We start from the raw sequence: 17,240 nt of genomic DNA, 5'->3' as shown, positions 1-17,240 counted from the left end.
CCTGCTTATGATTTACTTTATCCTTTCCTTTAGTTCTGTGGGCATCCCATATCTTTCCAACACATTTCCCCTTTATTACCTACAGTCATTTTCTGCTGCCAGCCACCTAACTCCCTGAAATGATAAGCCATTCAAGCCTTGAACTATGATGTAGGGCCACAGTCATGTTCTCCTGTCACGGCCAACACTGAGCTCCACATCTCCTTCTCTCCCAGATGCCCGACTCCTTTCAGCTATGTTTGCAGACTGTGCGTTTCCCTTATAGATTTGCCATCGTCAGCTGAGCCCATTGAAAAAATGGTCATGACTCCCAGTAGCTCAGATCATATCCCCTACTGAAAGAGATGTTCATTCAGTAGGAAACCCAAGAAGCTAAACAATATTGTAGACAAGGAGGAGTGAGATCATAAAAGTGGGATCACACACACACTAAGAAAAAGAAAGGAAATACCTACAGTAGACTGTTCTATAAAAATCTGTTCTAGCCCAGTCTATAACAATTACTGTTCTGTCATGTGAACAGTGTCACCCCTGACAATCTGCCCCAGAATATTTCCCTAGTTTATGAAATCTCACACCCAGGGAATCTATGTAGATTCTTAATTACTGAATATTTTACTTAAGACTACAACAGCTTACACTCAGATGTGCCACGCATGTGTGTGCTCAGTTGTGTCCGACTCTTGGCAATCCCATGGACTGTAGCCCACCAGCTTCCTCTGTCCATGGGATTTCCCAGGCAAGAATACTGGAGTGGGTTGCCATTTCCTCCTCCAGGGGATCTTCCTGACTCAGGGATCAAACCTGCATCCTCCTGTATCGACAGGCATATTCTTTACCACTGAGCCACCTGGAAATCCACACTCAGATGTATTGGGGTTTAATTCAAATTTTTAGAAGAAAAATCTACTAATATTAAAAGTCTACACATCATCTACCCTTTCACTACTAGGAGCAGGCGTTATTGCACACTACTCAGAGAATAAATTTTGGGGATCTGAGTCCATCTGCTTTATCTCCTGCTGCTGGTTATAGTAAAATTATTGCAAACCACCGAAACCCTCACCACCATGCAGATGTTTCATTATTCAATTAATATCTGTCCATTTAAAATGCAGGTGAATAAAGGACCGGAGACAGCTGTATTCCCTCAGGGGCTTCCAATTAAAAAGGATTAAGAGCATATCTATACCCCAATTGTCCCCGATTTCTCAGCATAATCATGTTTTACTCCATCTAAATATGTCAGCTACAGAACTATCCTATAAATAGTCATGTTTTCAAAAAGACTCAAATCAGATAAGAAAATATGCATTTGCAGAGTCACATAAAAATAGTTTAGGATCAGGACACTAAGTGATACAGATTCCCACTTTTGTACCTGTGAACACACACCCCCTCATCTCTGCTCAATTATACTTCCCTATCCTTTGAGCACAGGTCATTCGCTTCCTCCATGAAAGCTTTGGTGGTCTGCCCACCTCCTGATAGATCCCCACTCCAGGGGTCCATTCCTCTCTGAAATTTCAGGAGCCTCTCAGGGCACTTAGCATAATTGGCCATACACATTCTGACCTCTAAAGGGAGCCCAAGGCTCCTCTTCTCCCATTCGGACCCTGGTAAGGTCCAGTTCAGTTCAGTCACCCAGTCGGGTCTGACTCTTTGCAACCCCATGGTCTGCAGCACGCCAGGCCTCCCTGTCCATCACCAACTCCCAAAATTTACTCAGACTCATGTCCATTGAGTCGGTGATGCCATCCAACCATCTCATCCTCTGTCATCCCCTTCTCCTCCTGCCTCCAATCTTTCCCAGAATCAGGGTCTTTTCCAATGAGTCAGTTCTTCACATCGGGTGGCCAAAGTAGTGGAATTTCAGCTTCAACATCAGTCTTTCCAATGAATATTCAGAACTGGTCTCCTTTAGGATGGACTGGTTGGATCTCCTTGCAGTCCAAAGGACTCAAGAGTCTTCTCCAACACCACAGTTCAAAAGCATCAATTCTTTGATGCTCAGCTTTTATAGTCCAACTCTCACATCCATGCATGACTACTGGAAAAACCATAGCTTTGACTAGACGGACCTTTGTTGGCAAAGTAACGTCTCTGCTTTTTAATATGCTATCTAGGTTGGTCATAGCTTTTCTTCCAAGGAGCAAGCATCTTTTAATTTCATGGCTGCAGTCACCATCTGCAGTGATTTTGGAGCCCCAAAAAATAAAGTCCAAGGTAAGGTCCAAGGACGTAATAAAGCACTGAAGCACAGTTGGGCCACAGAGCTGATTAGGGCACAGAGAGTGATGCTTTGCTGGAGGAATAAAAATGAGGTGAGTGGGATGCTTTGAGAAGGATTTCCCTCCCACATTTGTGGTGGGAGCTAGTAAGCCTTTGGAGCCATCTTGACCTACCTTTAGTCTGTGTCCACATTTATAAAGTACAGGGAGTTCTTGAAGCTGGGTATGTTCGTTCTGGACACTCAGGGGAAGCCCGGAAAGTTTTCTTGCCTTTCCCAACTCCTAAAGGATTGCAGGCCTTCATGGACTCATGGCCATTTCCTCCATCTTCACAGCCAGCAGCATAACACCATCAAATCTCTCTCACTCTGATACTCCTGACTCCCTCTCAGGAGGACACCTGTGATTGCATTTAGGGCTCACCTGAGCAATCCAAGACAGCCTTCGCATCACAGGGTCCTCAACTCAACCACAACTACAAAGCCCCTTGTGCCGTGTAAGCTTAAGTCACAGGTTGCAGGGATTCAGACATAGATATTTTGGAAGGCCATTATTCTACCTACCACACTGCGTCCCCCACCCCCTTGCTGTCATACGTCCACGCGCGTGCACACACACACACACACAAGTGGCTATGTAGCCACATCAAACATTTACAAAGGGCCCCAGTGCTAAAATGGAAGGGATTTTTTTTAGAGTATTTAGCACTGCTTTCACCACAGAGGCACTGGGAGAGCAAAGGAAAACCAGCACCCCCTGCACCTTCCAGTGAGGAGTAGGAAGAGCATCTCTGCCTTATTTTTAGGGCAGCAGCCCTCAGACAGCAGCAACCTCCTCCTGATCTCTTATACTAAGGTTACGGCTGCAAAGCTCACCGACAGTTGAAAACGTATGAATCAAATCATCATATGTGATAGAAGTCTGTGTGAACTCTTTGGTAAAGAAAAGAATGACTCTCAATTATTCTTTGGAGCCAATATGAACTTTTATACAAAGGATTGCTTCAAGTTGAGTGCACTCACATTACTTTATTAAGCTCGGCATCCTGCATCCCACTCAGAAAGCTACTGCCCCACCTTGACTCCGTAGGACATCAGCCCCAAAGATGAAGAAGCACTGGGACTCCTCCCCAGAATTCTTGTTTAAAATAAAGGGATTGAAGGGAACAGAGGAGACATGAAGAACAGAGGAGAGGCCAGGAAAGAAGAGAAAAATGATAAGAGTAAAGTTTCCCAATAGGGTTCCCTAGGAAAGAAACGGGCAAAGTTTGCACCGTGTTACTTGGGGAATGAAATGCGTTGGAAGTCAGAGGGAGGGGGAAAGGAGAGTGGAATAGAAAACATGCCAAGTAGGAAGTGGACCTTTACTTACAAAGGCCATTCTGCCCACTGGCCAGGACCGCCTCCCCATGCTGCATGCAAACTGGGACCAAGAACCCAATGAGGGAGGGAAGGAGAACAGTTTCTCTGCAGGCTCATTCCTGCCTCCTGCCTCTTGCTGGTCCAAGTTCACCCACATTGTACCACCTGGCCCCTCTGGGCAGCAAATCTCATGTCATCAGTCTCTCCTCTTAGTTCTGAAGCAACAGACCCAGAACAGAGCAGTGTCCTGCGAGTCTGGTCTTGACCAGCTCCAAGTCCAAACTCTGGGACCCTCTGTCTCTAGGGCCACCTTTGCAGGACACGGGCTGGGGCTTGGGACCACAAACCGCCCTGGCCTAACTCTTTGGTGACTACATTCAGGGCTTCAGCTATTTAAGACAACTCTTTCCCAGAAAAACTAGGCTGTGTCTCCGTCTTGTCCCTTCTTAGCCATGGGGCTGTCTCTGCATCCCTGGAGCCTGGAATCTACCCTGGCTCTTGCTTCCATGAGCACATTGGTGGTCACGATAGCCATGCTATATAGCCACGGCCAAGGTAAGCCAGGGCCCAGAAAGCCCTTCCCACAGAGGAGGTTGTAGTCTGAGACATATTGAAAAGAAAAAATAAAGATACAGCACAAGGGAATCTGAAGCTTAACAAATTAGAAAAAAACACAAATTGGACTTGATACAAACTCTAAGTTCAGGATAATTTTTACGTAATTCTAAATTATAATGAGGGCTTCCCAGATGGCTCAGCAGGTAAAGAATCTGCCTGTGGTGCAGGAGACACAGGAGACGCGGGTTCAGTCCCTGGGCAGGAAGATCTCTTGGAGAAGGAAATGGCAACCCACTCCAGTATTCTTACCTGGAGAATCCCATGAACGGAGGAGCCTGGAGGGCTACCGTCAAAAGGGTTGCAACGAGTCAGACACGACTGAGCACACTATTGTAATGTGGAGACCGAGCATTTTGAGATTTCAGTGGAAGGAGAAGATCCCCAAGGCCAAGGACTCAGACTGAGAGAAAGTCGCTCAGTCACGCCTCACTCTTTGTGACCCCAGGGACCATACAGTCCATGGGGTTCTCCAGGCCAGAATACTGGAGTGGGTAGCCTTTCCCTTCTCCAGGGCATCTTCCCAACCCGGGAATCGAACCCAGGTCTCCAGCTGAGCCACAAGGGCAGCCCACCAGCCCCAAGAGAACACCATCCGAAAAGAAACAGTTCTCAGGCTAAGCCATGAAGGAGAGACTATAACGACGACGATCATTATTTTGCAATCACATGAAGGCGCCAGGCACTGTACTAGACCCTTCCTATAAGCTATTCCATTTAACCAAGTGCTTTTTCCAGATGAGATAAGTATTGTTGCCTTATTACACAAGCAAGGAAAATGACACCGAGTTAGTGAAGGGTCATTCAAAGTAGCAGAAACAGCCTAACCAGGTAGGAGAGTAGAGACTTCATTAAGGAGAAAAGAAAAAGATACTTTTAAGAGAACGGTAACTCCCAAACTCAGGAGGGTCTTCAGAGCCAGGCTATAGAGTTGGGCTGTTATTTGGTAGCCCTGGGGCCAGCAGGGGAGGGTCATCTGCCAAGGAATGACCTATGTACACATTTTCAGAAGATAATCCTTCTGTAGCCAGGACTTCCCTGGTGGTCCAGTGGCTCACACTCTGCGCTCCCAGTGCAAGGGGACCCAGGTTCCATCCCTGGTCAGGGAACTAGATCCCACGTGCCACAACTAAAGATTCCTCATGCCACAACTAAGACTCAGCACAGCCAAATAAAAGTAAATAATAACAGAAGATAATCCTTGTGTGGTAAGAAGAGTCGTGGGCGCTCAGTTGCTCCAGTCGTGTCCAACTCTTCAGGACCCTCTAGACTGTAGCCTACCAATCTCCTCTGTCCCTGGGATTCTCCAGGCAAGAATACTAGAGTGGGTTGCCATGCCCTCCTCCAGGGAATCTTCCCCACTCAGGGATCGAACCTGGGTCTACCAACATTGCAGGTGGACTCTTTACCCACTGAGCCACCAGGGAAGTCCCATTAAGAAGGGGGTCAGAGACAACAAAGAGATTGTGAGACTTCTGCAGTCCATGTGGAAGGAGGCAGGGCACTGGCAGGTTTAATGCCTTGACCGCGGGTGACAAGGTGGCGGAAAGACTGAACCAGGGCCCTGAGGTTCTCCTGGGAGCAAACAGACGGGTCAGGGCTGCTGAGGAGGACCTCATTCCTCAGTCGCTCATCTGAGCTGACTGCACACACAGGGCCCTGCAAAGCTCCTGCCCCGAGACCTTACTCACCCAAATGCTGCAGACAAAGGCGAAACTTTCCATGAGGAAGGGGCCCATTCCCAGAGGCGGAGGGTGCGGGAGGCATCAAGAGCAGCCCCACCTTGTTATCCGCCTTCCTTTCAAGTCACAGAGTGATATCACTCGGCACTTGAATTTTCAAGGGGCACTTATTGCTTTCCAGGTGCTCTTGCTAATTACCGCAGAACCACAGGGAACCGGGAGAAGCAGCGAGAGTGAAGGTGCCAATGTCAGCGCAGGTGGGCTCGGCACTAAGTGGCCGAAGGAAAATAAAATGCACGTGACCTGCTGCCTCACCTGCCCCAGTGCAGACAGGTGAGCTGCGGATTCTCTTTCATCCGGCGAAATGAGCAACTCTTAGGAAATGATGACCAGCCTGGGATGGGAGAAAATTTAAATTTATGATAAGTGAAACATGCAACTCTACCTGCAGATACTTACAGGAACAGCAGCTTCTGAGCGTTGTGTCATTGGGTGCTAAGTCGCTTCAGTCGTGCGCGACTCTCTGCGACCCCAAGGACTGTAGCCCACCAGGCTCCCCCGTTCATGGGATTCTCCAGGCAAGAATACTGGAGTGCATTGCCCTACCCTCCTCCAGGGGATCTTCCCCACCCAAGGATCGAACCGGCATCTCTATCTCCTGCACTGACAGGCAGGTTTTTTAACACTTGTGTCACGTGGGAGGACCTTTGCATCATTGGGGACCTAATAGTTTGGCCACCTCATGCGACGAGTTGACTCACTGGAAAAGACTCTGATGCTGGGAGGGATTGGGGGTGGGAGGAGACGGGGACGACAGAGAATGAGATGGCTGGATGGCATCACCAACTCTGTGGACATGAGTTTGAGTGAACTCCGGGAGTTGGTGACGGACAGGGAGGCCTGGTGTGCTGTGATTCATGGGGTCGCAAAGAGTCGGACATGACTGAGCGACTGAACTGAACTGAACTGAAGTTTTCCTGGAGACCCTGGCAAGGTTATCACATGTGGTTTCTCCTTGTTTGCCTGTAAGGAATGGTGTCAGGCAGTGTCTAAGGCAATTGTCTTTCAGTGCAACGGGTGACTGGATGGGGGTGCTGATAGCCTTCTTGGGACCTCAGAGGGACATGAGAAGAGATGACCAGGGCAGCAAGGGAACTAGTCAAGCCCTGAGACATCCTTGGAGCCCCTGAATCCAGCTTATCTACCCTCGAGCTTTCCGGTTAAGTGCAGGAAACGTGTTCTTTTCTTTGAGTTGGTCAACTTTCATTTGCAACTGATGAATTCTGGACTCTAAACATCCCAGATCTGGGACTTCCTTGGTGGTCCAGTGGCTAAGACTCTGTGCTCCCAATACAGGGGGTCTGGGTTCGATTCCTGGTCAGGGAGCTAGATCCCACATGCTGCCACTAAGGGTCCCATGGGACGCAACCAAGGCCCAGTACAGCCAAATAAATAAATAAAATGCTTTCAAAAACCCAAATCCCAAGAATATAAATAACTGGAACTGTCTGTAAGAACAGCCTGAAAGCCAATATTCATTTGATTAAGAATACCTATCATTTTGTGGTTTTGAAAGTAGACAAAGAAAAAGTGAGAGAACAAAGCCTTCATTTTACTTGTGCTACAGTTTCCTATGACTTCACACCCCAGTACCGGCTACTAAGGTATTGAGCTGTCTCATCTTTGGGGCTCAATGTCGGTGATTAAATCTGACTCCTATCAGCATCTCTAAATCATTCCTCTAGCCTTCGGGGAAATGCTGTACAAAATAATAGTTCTGTTGACATGAAAGAGCAGAGTGTACGGAACATCGAGTTAACTAGCTAAGAACATTGCCTCATGTCCTGCTGGAAACAGTGACCAAGTCCCATTCATCTTCCCTAGAGGAACGATCTGCTCAGGCTGCAGACAAAGGTATAATGATTTTTTGAGGCTTATACAGCACTTTATAGGCTTCCCAGGTGGCTCAGTGGTAGAGAATCTGCCTGCCAACTCTGGAGATGATGCAGGAGATCCCTGGGTCAGAAAGATCCCCTGGAGGAGGAAATGGCAACCCAGCCCAGTATTCTTGCCTGGAGAATCCCATGGACAGAGGAGCCTGGCGGGCTACAGCCCACAGGGTTGCAGAGTCGGACATGACTGAGCACGCATGCATACCTACAGTTCATAAATGCTTTCTCATCCGCCTTGTCATTCCACATCCCGAGTGGTAGGCTGGGACAGAACGGCATCCTGCCTTGTTACAGATGACGGAACTATGGCTTCGAAAAGTCGAGAGACCAAGCAGCTCTCCTTCCAAACCAGGACTCGTTCCTTTAAAGCACAGCTGCTGAATCTGACTACTGTCTGCTTGGCCTCAAAAAGAGAAAAATGAAGCTTTGCCTTTGCTCAGCTATCTCCCAAGTCAACCTATAAAGGCCTGGGTAGGCGTCTCCTTTTTTGATGGGATTGACTACATGTATAGGTGACAAGGCCACGAGGAGAAGGGAGCAACAGAGGAAGAGATAGTTGGATGCACCATCGACTCAACAGACGCAAGTCTGAGCAAACCCTGGGAGACAGTGAAGGACAGGGAAGCCTGGCATGCTGCAGTTCAGGGGATCGCAAAGAGCCGGACACGACTCAGCAGCTGAACACCAACAGATGACAAGGGAACCAGGCTGGGCTATGAGTCCACAGCCGGGAAAGGCCTCTGTCCCCAGCACCCACCATCCCAGAAACTGGAGCAAGACAGCCTTTGATTCCATAATTAGAGGTCAGCTTCTGTGAAACCTGGGCCACTGGGTGACAGCAGGCAGTAACTCGCCATGACCACCACAGAGCCGCACAGCCTCCCCCCTCGCCTGTACGCCGACCTCCCTTGCAGCCTTCTGCTTCACTCCTCCCGTTCCTCCTCCCACCTGCTCCCAGTTAAAACCCTCCTGCCGGCAGGTTCGGGTGAGTGAGGAAGAGAATAAAAGCTACAGGGCCCCAGGGGGTTGGAGGGTCTGTGCTTTGGGGAGGGTTGGGGAAAAGGAGGAGTGAGCCAGGTGCCCCATAGAGCAGGGGCCGCCTTCTCGCCATCATCTTACTAATGCTGACTCAGCTTCTTGATGGAGGGCATCCCCCCGCACTTTGCATCTACTCAAAGCCCGTAGACGTACAGTGAATTACCCAAAGCCACACAACCAGGATCAAAAGAAAGCAGGTCTAACTGCAGAGCTCACGTTCGATCTGCTAGACCACGTTGCCCCACACACACACCCAGCTCCCTCACCTTACACTAGGAGCTGGGAAACACGGGTCAAGAGAATTCCCAGATATAAACATCCCTTTTTCAGATTTGCCTCCTTCAACTAGAAACTCTGTGGTCAATTCGTATCCATTTTCAATCATTCTAAAGCTAGAATCTCTAAATTATAATCATACAAGAAGTGAACTCCAGTCAATCCTTTCGGCTTGCTTGGGAGCACTGCTAAGTCTAACCCAATTCAAAGGAAGGGAGAGGGTGGATTGTGTTACACCAGAAAAGTGAAAGTCACTCAGTTGTGTCCAACTCTTTCTGACACCATGGTCTGTATAGTCCATGGAATTCTCCAAGCCAGAACACTGGAGTGGGTAGCCTTTCCCTTCTCCAGGGTATCTTCCCAACCCAGGGATTGAATCCAGGTCTCCCACATTGCAGGTGGATTCTTTACCAGCTGAGCCACCAGGGAAGCCCAAGAATACTGGAGTGGGTAGCCTATCCCTTCTCCATGGGATCTTCCCAACCCAGGAATCAAACCGGGGTCTCCTGAATTGCAGGCAGATTCTTTACCAATTGAGCTATGAGGGAAGCCCAAGCAACGTGTAAAGGGTTACCTCTGGAAAAAATTAGTGTGTTTAAGCAACGTCATAGAGCTTTTGCATGTGCCTTGTCAGCTATACTTGCCTTTTGAATGCAAGCCCCTGAGTTCAGTCCCTTCCTCCAAAGCCTCAGGCTTTCAAGGGGAGTCATAAATGTTACGTGTGTAATGTCCATCAGATGGAGGTCAGCCCATGGGCTGCAGAGCCTCTCAGGTAAGATGCCAGTGAAAGACACCACTTGCTTTCCAGGCAGGTTTGCGAAGGCTGGCTGAGGAGGAGAGGTTAACACTTCAAGTTAATGAAGATCGTTGTGATAACCAACATTCTGGAGTCACCTGTAATGACGTGCCAAGTTGAAGTACAGCACCATCGGATAACTGGTGTCTCTGAGTGGGGCCGGCAGGTAGAGAGGCACACTTAGAGGTTGAAGAGCCGAAAAATGGCATTGCAGCCTCATCCTCAGGGTGAACACTGCAAACAGAAAGAGGCTGTGACCCGAGAGGCAGGGACAGTGAGGCCAGAAGGGGAAGAGCCTTTCCTGCAGGGTGCTGCAGGCCAGCTGCAGAGAGACCAGCGAGCACTGATCTGCAGCTCCTAATCTTGCTTATGTTGATTTTTTTTAATTTACATTGTAAAATATTTCCATCATACAGAATAGAAAGGACGGCACACTGAACCTCTGGGACCAACCACTGGGTCAATCAAGTCCTAAGAGTCTTCCATACTTGCTCCCCATCTTTTTAAGACCCAAGTCATGAGGTTGAGGCTCCCCCCTACCCTCTCCCTGTCTTCTCTCCTTCCCCAGAAATAACCAATATTCTGAACATTAATGGTCATTCCCACGCATGCTCCCAACTATTATTATACATAAATTTAGCATTGTTTAGATTTCTAATTTTACCTGTGGCATTGTCTTTGCTGTTTCCCTAAACTTTAGGTTTCTGAGCTGTATCCACTTTTCACTACTGTATTCTATTGGATAATAGGCCAATATGTATTTATTCAGTCTTGTTCTGGACAGCTAGATTGCTTTATGATCTTTTTTTATACAAACAGTGTCGCAATCTCTCTCTTTAGTCGCTAAGCCATGTCTGACTCTTGCAACACCATGGACTGTAGGCTGCCAGGCTCCTCGGTCGATGGGATTCTCCAGGCAAAAATACTGGAGTGGGTTGCCATTTCCTTCTCCACTCTTATACATTTATCTCTCTGCGTATCCAATGTGTGAACTTTCTAGGGAATATTTCTAGAAGCAGGGCTGATATTCATATCTTGAGCAAGAAACATACACCCACTGGGGACAGGAAGCCTCCATTCTGATTGGAGAAGGTGCAAATTCTGATTAGTGGGTGGCTTGCCCTCTGGGATGTTAAGTATGTCGAGTATCATCCCTGCCTAGAAGTGGACTGATTGGGTTGAAGAGCACAAAACCTTTAACTTTGCTAAATCATCTCAAATATCTCTCTGAAGTTACTAATGACACAGTCTTATCAGTCATGACTGATAACCCCCATTTGTCAAGATCCTTGTCAACACTTGGTATTGTCAGCCTTTATTTTTTGCTCAACTGATGGCATGAAGTATTATCTCACTGTGCAAATAATTTGTGCATCCCTCATCCCTAGCGAGGTTGAAGATACTTTCATGCTGACTAGACATTTAGCTTTCATCTTTAGTGAATCACCAATTTGAAATGTCCATTTTTTTAGTTTGAGTTTTTCTCTCATATTGATTTGATAATTCTTTATCAGATACACAGTAATGTATTATAAGATGTGTATTATGACTATATATCAATACAACATACTGTATAAATACTTTTTCCTGTCTGGTTGCATGGTTTTCAGCCTTTAATACCTGGTGGTTTGGTTCACTCCAGCTCCTCTTCACCCTGGCCTTCTTGCTCTCTGAGGGAGTATCAGCAAAATCACGCCCACGGGAGACCCACAGGTGTGACCTGTGACCTCTAAAACACAGTCTTGCCGCAATCTCCTCTCAGACTATTTGTTTAGAATTACTACTATGTTGAGATTTCCTTTCACCTTGATGGTAAATTTTATGAAGGCAAGAACCTGGGTCTAGGACAGTGTTTTTCACAGAAATTAATGTCCTTACTACTGACGGCTTATAAGTGAGCAGGAAGAAGCTGATCTCCTAAAAAGCATAGTTAAAAGCTGGCAAGAATAATAATTATTGTGGTGAGAGCTGTCATCACTTATTAAACACAAACATATAAATTTAAACCATCTACTCTTCTCCGCAACCCCACAGGGTGATCTTTTTATCCAATTTTTTGAGATGAGAAAAAATTTTTAAAGTGTGCCCTGTTATAAATGGGAGAATTGGCCCTGAAACCCAGGAAGTTGGGCTTCAGGAACAAGAACTCTTGTTCTTTCGTTTTATTGATTCACTTTTTTTTTTCCATTCCTGTCCAAATAAAATCTTGGCATAACTGGCAAAGGTTTTCCAAAACCAAGAGAAAAGCAAAGACAGATCCTGTGATTACTGCTAGTCTGAAACCCATTTCTTCTCACTCCAGCTTTGCCTCTTTATGGTTTCCTCCAGAAGCCCTTTTTTTGACAGGGCAGCAAGCCTGGGGAAGCTGTTGGCTCTAGGCATTGCTGGCCGGGTGCTCTGTGAGCCCTTGAGATTCAGAGAGAAAAGAATGGTGCAATGTTTCTGATAGAGATGATAGATAGACAGACAGACTGAAATATATTACACTGCTTTTATATAAAGTTACCTGCCTTTCATTGGTTGAAGTGTTAGAGTTGTGTTAAGTTATAATATGATACGTTCAATTGGTGGGCTTCCCAGGTGGCTCACTGGATACAGAATCCGTCTGCAATGCAGGAGACACAAGCAGAGGCGAGTTCACTCACCAGGTCGGGAAGATCCCCTGAAGGACGGCATGGCAACCCACTCCAGTATTCTTGCCTGGAAAGTCTCACGGACAGAGGAGCCCAGTGGGCTGCAGTCCGTGGGGTCGCAAAGAGTTGGACACCACTGAAGTGACTGAGCACATGTGCACGGACACACATTCATTGGTTAGCTCCCAAGGGCAAGAATTATGCCTTTTCTTCCTTTTACGTTCTGACAATGAATAAATGTACATTGATTCAACTGAAGCAATTCGCATGCCTTCATCTCCTTCAGAGCAGAATCTATTCCTGTTTCGTGCAGGGACGTTTGGTCAACACGGATTCTCCAATCCTATAGGCATAAGAGCATATAGGAACAAATAAAATAAATACTAATTCCTTCCTTTCCTCTACCTGTTTGAAGTTGTATTTTTTATTGTAATAATTTTGTTGCTGCCCTATTTCAGGTGGGAGAGTCCTATACATAGTTTGCAATCAGATTATAAAGAAATAAATAGAGTCTGCCATCCTGCAGTCCATGGGATCACAAAAAGTCAGATACGACTTCGCCACTGAAAATAAACAGCAAAATGGAGCGCGTTTCAGGATGAAGGATTCTAAGTAAATGTAAATTACTGTATGTGTTCACAGAGAAAAATTGTAATAACTGACTGCTATCTCCGCTTTTACTCTAATGTGAGACAGCTGCTTGGCGTGATGGTTGATTTTCTGTATCAGTCTCTCTGGCCTAAGTGGTGTCCAGATACAGCTGGTAGATCATTATTTCGGGGTGCGACTGTGTTTCTAGAAGAGATCTGAATTGCTGAACTGAGCAAGCAGATGGTCCTCCCCATCGTGTGCAGGCACCGTCCAATCCTCAGGGGGCCTGAACAGAACAGAGACACCGCAGGGCACGGCCGCCCTCTCTGCGTGAGCTGGATGCCCGTCCGCTCCGGCCCTCGGACCTCAGTGCCCCTGGTTCTCTGTCTGTGAACTTGAACTCAGTGACCCAGCCTTCCTGGGTCTCCAGGTTGAAGACAGTGTATCAGACAACTGCTCACCTTCCATAATTGTGTGGGAAATACACATATTCTTACATGATGTTACATATGCGCTTTCTCGGTTCACTCAGTTGCATCCGATGCGTTGCGACCCCGTGGACCGTAGCCCGCCAGGATCCCCTGTCCAAGGCATTCTTCAGGCAAGAATACTGGGACAGCTTGCCGTTTGCTCTTTCAACCCAGGGATCAAACCCGTGTCTCCTGGGTCTCCTCCACTGGCAGGTGATTCTTTACCACTGAGCCACCTGGGAAGCCCCCATTTTATATATATATAAAATACAGATTTATTTATACAAAATACATAAAAGACATATATATGTTCTTCACCATGCGAGCCACCAGGGAAGCTCACATAATATATACATACGTATATATAATATTTGTATACGTATATTATATATGTTTTTATATATAATATTTATGTATGTATATAATACATTGATATACAACATAATATATTATAAAATATATATAATTATTTATATATACAAAATTCCTATTAGTTCCATTTCTCTGGAGAACCCTAACTAATACAATTAGGATAGTAGATCAGATGTGAGATCATGGCACCACAAAGATTAAGACAGTAAGATTCCTATGATGGCATTTGAACCCCTATCAGACGACATGCCTCCACATGGTCGTTCGTGCCTGGGACAACTGAAGCCTGGGCGGAGGAGGAGACTGGCTCCAGGTCACACAAGTTGAGACCTATTTGGTGGGCAGGATCCTCTTGCGGGTTTAAACAGCCAAGTGGGAAGGAAAAGCAGGGATAGAATTGACCAGAACAGGGAAGCCTGTCTCCCTCCTGACCCCCACCCCCAGGACATTTCACGTCCTTAGAAATCATGGAGTCCAGGAACGACCCTGGTGGTCCAGGGGCCAAGACTCTGAGCTCCCAAAGCAGGGGGCCTGGGTTTGACCCCTGGTCCCCTAGCTAGAGCCCACTTGCCACGGCTGAAGATCCCATGTGCTGCAACTAAGAGCTGGCACAACCAAATACACAAGCAAATATTTTTTTAAAAACTGTGGAATTCAGGACACAAGGGCCAAGTCCGCGGAAGGTTTCACTAACCAAGTAGAGGATGAAGCACCTCTGCAGACAGGCAACACTCGCTTGGAACTCTGGTCACCTCACACTTAAATAATTACTTTTCCTCACACCAAGGTAATTTAGAGAACAGACGGCATTTGTATTCACAACACACCTCTCCCTTAACACACACAGATCTGCTCCCTTGTTTCTCAGGCTCCTAGGTTCTTTTTATTTTAGTATTTAATCGTGTTCTTCTGGCTTCCCTGGTGGCTCAGCTGGTAAAGAATCCGCCTGCAATGCAGGAGACCGGGGTTCAATCCTTGGGTTGGGAAGATCCCCTGGAGAAGGGAACAGCTACCCACTCCAGAATTCTGGCCTGGAGAACTCCAAGGATTGTATAGTCCATGGGGTCACAAAGAGTCGGACACAACTGAGCGACTGTCACTCACGTTCTTCTACCTGATCTAATTTGAATTTGACTGATAAAACTCCCAATTGATACCTTAAGTGGATATGTCTCTTGAATAACTTGGGTGGAGATATGGAAAAAGAAGCCTGAGTGAAAAAAAAAAAAAACTGAAAAATATTTTTTCTAAAATTATTAATTACTGATTAGTTTTTCAGAAAAAAAACTAATTTTCCTGTGAATTGCTTAACAAAAGAACTTCTGGAAAGCTAGTCTCCAAGCAGAAAAATGAGTTTTACGGATCAAATGGCAAAAATCTCAGGCTTCCTAGATTTGGCAGAGGATTTTTCTAAACAGTTCCCACCGTTGCCCTCTCTGAGGCCAGGACAGTGAGAAAAAGAAGCGCTGAACCTCAGCCCCGTGGCTGTTCCACTGTTCATATACAAAAACGAAAGCCCATTTCCATCCTTAGAAGTTAGTAAAGGGGACGGTTCAGTGTCTGTGCCATTCGGTGCTTTCCCTCGAGTCTGTCACTAGGCAGGATTGCACTCGGTCAGCACGAGGTGAGTGTTCAGAGAATGTGATGGACACATCCAGCTATCACGTCTGATACTGACTGACTGACATAATGGAGGTGAGGGATTAAAAAAAGGGAGAGGTGGTTGGAAGAAGGGATGGAGGAAAGGAGAGAGAGAAAATGAGAATAAGAAGGATGATTTTTGGTCAGAACACTTCTTGAGTTTGTCTTGGACCATCAAAATATACATGGTGAAACAGCGACCTCTTCTGGTCAATACAGGAAAATTCAAGAACTTTTCTCCCAAAAAAGGTCTAACTTCAAAGACGGATAAATTACTACACTGAAAAAGAATTACAATCAAAGTTTAATAAATCTGTTGTTGCGCTCGAAAATAAGCTCCATAAACTAGCAAGCTGAGCTCACAGTCAGTGCCCCGAGGGTGATGGGTTCCGACAAATCCAATGAGAAAGCAGGCTTAGATATGATCTTTTTCACAATCTAACCCTCTTCACAGTGATCTTCCCCCTGTTAAATTACAGAAGGCCAGATCAAACTGATCGTCTTACAGTAAAGCAACTTTTCCAAAATAGAATTCAAGAGTAAAGACTACACTTACTGTTCCAAGTGGCTGAACATCTAAGGTCGCCAGATCATGATGGCTCACAGATAGATTTAAGAGCTGCTGCTGCTGCTGCTGCTGCTAAGTCACTTCAGTCGTGTCCGACTCTGTGTGACCCCATAGATGGGAGCCCACCAGGCTCCCCCGTCCCTGGGATTCTCCAGGCAAGAACACTGGAGTGGGTTGCCATTTCCTCCTCCAATGTGTGAAAGTGGAAAGTGAAAAGTGAAAGTGAAGTCACTCAGTCGTGTCTGACCCTTAGTGACCCCACGGACTGCAGCCTCCCAGGCTCCTCCATCCATGGGATTTTCTAGGCAGGAGTACTGGAGTGGCTTGCCATTGCCTTCTCCGAGATTTAAGAGCTATGTTTATATAAATAGGAGACGAGGCTAAGGCTTAACAGTCTGTTTTCCCAACTATAACATGGGCAGAGTAACCTATTCAGGGTTTTTCTGAGGACTGCATGAACGAGTTTGCGAAGCATTAGCCATGTAGGACAAGCTTGGCAAAGTGAGGAGCCCCGCCTGTGTGGGTGGCTATCACTGAGTACACTACAGCTATAATTAAATTGTACAGCTGACATTTGTGTATCAGCTCTTCTGCTTTTACATTTAATCTTTTTTTTTTTAAGAAACTGAAGATAAACATCTCTTTTACATTTCTTTTTTTTGTGGTAGAGTATGGGCATCTCGAACTGTGGTGCTGGAGAAGACTCTTGAGAGTCCCTTGGACTGCAAGGAGATCCAACCAGTCCATTCTAAAAGAGATCAATCCTGGGTGTTCATTGGAAGGACTGATGCTGAAGCTGAAACTCCCATACTTTGGCCACCTCATGCGACTCACTGGAAAAGAGTCTGATGCTGGGAGGAATTGGGGGTGGGAGGAGACGGGGACGACAGAGAATGAGATGGCTGGATGGCATCACCAACTCGATGGACATGAGTTTGAGTGAACTCCGGGAGTTGGTGATAGACAGGGAGGCCTGGCGTGCTGTGATTCATGGGGTCGCAAAGAGTCGGACAC

The sequence above is a fragment of the Moschus berezovskii genome, chromosome 1 (genome assembly GCF_049115385.1).
Source record: "Moschus berezovskii isolate FMDL1 chromosome 1, NW_MosBer_1.0, whole genome shotgun sequence".
NCBI classification, from domain to species: domain Eukaryota; kingdom Metazoa; phylum Chordata; class Mammalia; order Artiodactyla; family Moschidae; genus Moschus; species Moschus berezovskii.
This window is presented reverse-complemented; position numbering follows the sequence as displayed.